Source organism: Sinocyclocheilus anshuiensis, unplaced genomic scaffold (genome assembly GCF_001515605.1).
Source record: "Sinocyclocheilus anshuiensis isolate Anshui unplaced genomic scaffold, SAMN03320099.WGS_v1.1 scaffold50, whole genome shotgun sequence".
Classification (NCBI taxonomy): domain Eukaryota; kingdom Metazoa; phylum Chordata; class Actinopteri; order Cypriniformes; family Cyprinidae; genus Sinocyclocheilus; species Sinocyclocheilus anshuiensis.
Genome location: NW_015542382.1, coordinates 2458503 through 2464047, shown reverse-complemented (window position 1 = coordinate 2464047; position 5545 = coordinate 2458503). Strand labels below are relative to the sequence as shown.

General features: G+C 36.4%; 1 pseudogene; it reads left to right on the top strand.

The window, feature by feature from the left end:
• The window catches only part of LOC107692635 (uncharacterized), a 19350-nt pseudogene extending 17319 nt beyond the window's left edge, over window positions 1-2031 (top strand).
• Window positions 2032-5545: the final 3514 nt, after the last annotated feature.

Genomic DNA, 5545 nt, shown 5'->3' with positions numbered 1-5545 from the left:
TCTATCTATCTATCTATCTATCTATCTATCTATCTATCTATCTGTCTGTCTGTCTGTCTGTCTGTCTATCTGTCTGTCTGTATGTCTGTCTGTATGTCTGTCTGTCTGTCTGTCTGTCTATCTGTCTGTCTGTATGTCTGTCTGTATGTCTGTCTGTCTGTCTGTCTGTCTGTCGTTGTGTCGTTCTGTCTATTATTCAGCATGATGGTATGAATCAAATATTAATGGTAGATGTCCCACATTTCTCAATCTATCAGTCTGTTGATCTATATCTTTAAATCTATGTGTGTAACTTGTGTTTTTAGGGGTTACTGCAAGACATCCACTATATTTCCCCTACCTGAAAAAGTGTTTAACCGCTGAAGTTGTGGAGCAGTATTTCCAGCATTTGATCAGAAAGGATCAGACTGATCTACCCTCCGTCATACGGTAAGAAGAAATAAAAAAATGTACTAGTAGACAATGGTGAAAGATGATAATGGTTTAATTGAAAAAAGCAAAGATGTCCAATCTTGAAAATAAAATATCATAAAACACAATGCCTTGTAGCTTACTTTTAAGAAAATCATTGCTAGTTAAAGTCTGAAGCTGTAAGGAAGTTAACGTCACACAAAATAAACATTGTAACACTTTTATATTGAGCTACTCCACATCTGTAGCCTATGCGGCTTTTTAAAGGCCTGCGTGTGTGTTTGAAGGAGAGAGAGAGTCCATGCATGCAAGCCTCTTGTTTTATGGGTTAGGGAGAACTCCTTTGGTGCCGCTAATGAGGACCACCTCATGCTGAGGACTGACATGTCTAGGTGCCTGTCTGCGCAAGAGTGTGGTGTGAGCTAATGCATAGATGTGTGAAAACCGGGAGGTGATTTCAATTAAAATAATGTTTTTCACATGTTTGCGGTGGCTTCCAGGTACGAACTGCCCGGCATTCATGGTCTGAACTTCATTCTTCCAAACTCACTTGGAGGGGGAGGGGTGGCATCACTCCGCAGCGACCCTCAGGTAATACACACATTCATTCATACAAACTCGCAAAATGGACGCAGACACAGAGACTTCAACTGTTGTGGGTCTTTTTAAAGGTTAAAAAAACAATAAAAAAATCTCAAGGGGAAAAAGTAACTTAAAGGATGAAAACCATTCACACTTGGTATGAGATTACTTAGGTATCTAGCTATTTACTACCTTAAAGAAATGGTTCCAAAAATTCAGTTATTTCCTCACATTGTATGCTAAGGTACAAAGTTTGTGGTCAGTAAGAAATGAATACTTTTATTCAGCAAGGATGCATTAAACTGGTCAAAGGTAAGAAACGAGTAAAGAAGTTTATAATGTTACAAAAGATTTCTCTTCCACAGAAACAACACAGTAGTTTACGACATTGATAATAAAAAAAATGTTTCTTGAACACCAAATCAGAATATTAGAATTGATTTCAAGAATCCTTGAATATGATGATCCACTTGTCAGGAACTCACTTCCTAAAATAAAAAAGGAATCTATGCTACCACAGAAATATTAAGCTGTTTTCAACACTGATAATATGCATAAATGTTTCTTAAGCACCAAATCAGTATGATTTTTGAAGGATCATGTGACATTGAAGACTGAAAGTAATGGCTGCTGAAAATTCAGCTTTGCCATCACACGAATAAATTACATTTTAAAACATTAAAATAGAAACAAGATATTTTAAATTGTAATAATATTTCAAAATATTAAGTGTTTTTTTCTGTATTTTTAATGAAATAAATGCAGAAGTGAGCAAAAGAGACTTCTTACAAAACATTAAAAAATTTTACCAACCTCAAACTTTTGAAAGATAGCATTATAACCAACATTTAGAAAAAGACCTTTGAAATTTACCAGTTATATAAATCCCTCACAACATAGTGTTACTTCATGTTTTTACTATTATTACTAAAAACGTGTTATTAACTGTGTGTGTTTCTGCAGGGAAAAGCCTACGGGCAAATGCTACTTGACTACAAACTGAGAGGCCTACCTGATTTAAAATCACTGGTCGATTAAAAAGGACAAGGACTGAATGATGTCAGGGTGTGTGTTGAGACTTTTCAGACATTTAAAAAGTGCTATAAATGGATAATGTCAGTAATGTTTGAAAATGCCCAGATGGATTATATTATGAACTTTGCATGATGTAAACAGCGTCTTCCGTTTTAGTTTGCGTCTACTAACAGTTCCCAAACTGTTCAAGCTATTGCAATGAATCAAAATGTGAACTTTTGTAACATATAACGGTGCCTTGTATCACTTTTTACATTTTATGTAATTAATACTCATATGAAAGATTAGTAGAACGAATGGGCATTAAAAAATAGTATTTTATCAGAGAAAACAAAATAAAGAGCTAATTGAAGCTGAATGTCAGTTTTGGTGGGTTGTTGTTGAACATGCAAGCACTTTGATATTTAGTGAGGACATTAGAGAACGACATCCTTTACTAGTTGTGTTGAGTTGGTCACGTCTAACAGGCGACGGCAAAACAATAAACCCTTGAAGTCCAGAGGCACAGCGTCCTCTCATTACCTCTGACCCCTATCGACACAGGAAGTCAGAGAGCAAAAGGTTTTTCCTCTTCTGATGACTGTTTCAGTTTACTGTTGAGGATACATGTGTGTATTCTAAGAAAGAAGAAGAATTAGCTGCTGCAGGGAACAAAAGTACTTGATGATCAGTGAAGTAATGTTTTGAATGATGGTCGAAAATGTTCCAAACTCAACTACCTCATGCATTTTTATTCACCGCGACGTTAACACATTCTTTTATCAGGTTTTATGGGAAATCGTTCAAACTGTGATGTTTTGACCTGCATTAGCATGAGCTAACAGCATGACCTCAGTGGCGCAGAGTGATCAATGGCAAGTGGAAGGCGAGACGTGTGAAGAGTTCATTTGTCAACGGCCGACAGACAGATCCAGCAGTTCCTCATTGTGTGCATGCAGAGCTTCTTGGCTTCATCTCAATGCAACAGAGTGTCATTCACAACAAACACATGCACGCTCACATAAACCGAAATCACTCTCTCTCAAAACTCGCACATTTTTCACAAGCGCATTCAGCTGTCACATACAGACGCTGGGATGCTGGGGGACAAAACAGGGAAGGAAGATAAATGGTCATTTATCACCCGCTATCTTTCAGCGCTCCACTGCTGTTCAAACAAGCAACAGCCTCGAGAAAGAACCGAATAATCACTAATCACTCAACATTCAGCTTTTGCCTTCACTGGGACACCTTTGTTACCACTGTGACACTGATTTCTCCTCCTGTCCATCATCGCTCTCCAACTAAACTGAACCTCAGGGGGAGGGCGGCTTTTTGGGGCAGATTTAATCCTTTCCTTTATCTCTGAGTTAAGACTGTTTTGCATCATTTTGCTAGCACTTTACCACTTAAAGTCCTCTAAAGCTCAATGTGGGGTTTTATAAACTTTGCATTAAGGATTGTATGGAGCTGGACTATTTACAAGACAATCAGTTGTTTTCATTCCATTGACACTCTTAGTTAAGACCATTAGTGCTATTGGTATTCATTAGTGCTGCTGAACTCGTGGTGAATTCAACCCATTTCTGTTTTGGGAATGTGATGGCTGCATTTCTGGGGACTTTTAATAAAGTGCTGACATGTGCTGTGTCTGCACGTCCTGCAAACTGGTCTGTTGGTAAAAGGAGCTCTTGTTTGGTGCGGTCTGGGTGAACGTATTGAGGACTTTAATTATTGCCACATGGCACGAACCAGCTTTCAACTTCAAACCACTGTTAGCCAAACTTTCTGCTCTCACTTTTTCCACATTCATCTACTCTGCATGTACCTACATCAGAGAAAGTCCAGACACCCCTGGAGCTCTGAGACCTTCGCTTTGACTAGTTTATTTGTTCGTTTTCCAGCAATAGCCCTATGAATAAAATAAATGGATTTGCAGAACAAAGTATGAGTTCAGAAATATATTATTAAAAGATAAATCAATAGTCAAATTACACAAATATTTATATTTAAAAAAAGGTTCTAAATAAAAATATTGTTTGTATTATTGTATTATTAATTATTTTGTTGGAGTAGGTTTTAAATAATACTATTTCAGTCTTTCTACTTCGAAATTTCATGTTTAATTCATTGATACTTTTTCCAATTTGTAATTATTTGTATAATTTACTAGCAATTTCTGAGTGAAAAATTGTTTCTGTAAATTTTCAGTTTTTACTCACACAATTATGGACATGCACCGACATTTTGAGGGGCAGGGGCTCAAGTGGAAAAAAGGGCACTTCTCATATTTATTCACATTTTTTTCCTAAACAAAACGTTAAATATATTAGGAGTGTGCAATATTGTATACATCTCAATATTTTCTGGGATTTTATCGATAACGATAATTAGATTATATTTTGCTGAATATGTTATTGTGCTGATATCTTATGGACTACCGTGGACAGCTGACTCCTAAAGTTTTTGATATTATGCATATTCGGTGTGGTGATCAGTTCACAGCAGTGATAGAACGTAATCTTTTCCAATAAGTTTAAATGGATTTTTACCTTTTATGAGCATTTTTACCATTTTTGCCTTTTTTTCTAAAAGTGTGCATCAGCTTTTCAGGCAAATTCTTAAACTGAATCAGTCAATCAGAATGATAAGTCATTTGGGCTGTTACCAGTCCAAAATCAGTATTACAAAATGATTGTTTTGATATTTTAAACATAAAACGTTAAATACTGATATTTTAAATTATTTAAAAAAATGAAAATATACTTTAAATGTGAAATTAAAAATGCCAGTAGGCGGCAGCAAGTCACTGTTCATAAGTGAGTCATTGCGACTGAACCGAATCATTTAAAGTTGATTCATTCAGGAACAAAACAGTGTCATGTTGCTCAGAGACGCAAATTTAAATTATATGTGTTGGCATTGGCAAAATAGATAAAAAACAGTCAATATTGTGTCTAAAACGTGTGTCTTAATATTAAATTCTTGTTTATTGAACTGCTGTATAAAATCGATATCACATTTGTAATCATGCCGCTTTTTGGTGGAAAAAACGTCAGTCTACGGGTGATACTGATTAACTATATGAAATGATATAAATATATACATTTCTGCCCCCATATCTTGAATTTTGTGATCATTCTAAATGCATTTTAATAAACTGAATCATGCAGTGAAAGAACGTGCACTGGTCTAACCTACTTGACTTCCTATTGCCTTAGCTAATTAACTTTAGCTAATTTGGTAGATCTCATGAGTCATGGATAGGATAATTAGCTGTAAATTTGAGGCACAGGTAGCTTAGTATGTTGTTCATCACCACTTACCTCCACACCAAGACAAACACAGCTGGAAAGGGAGGGACGGCTTCACTTCTGCGGCTCGCTGCATGTCTGACCTGGGCTGCGTTCAGCCCCGACAAAAACGGTGCAAAACGTTTTTTAAACGGAAACGGTGATGCGTTGAACACACTGTTCTGATGACGCAAGAGTTGCAACTATGGCAGCTGAGAAGGCCATTCTTTGTGTTCTTTTTGAAG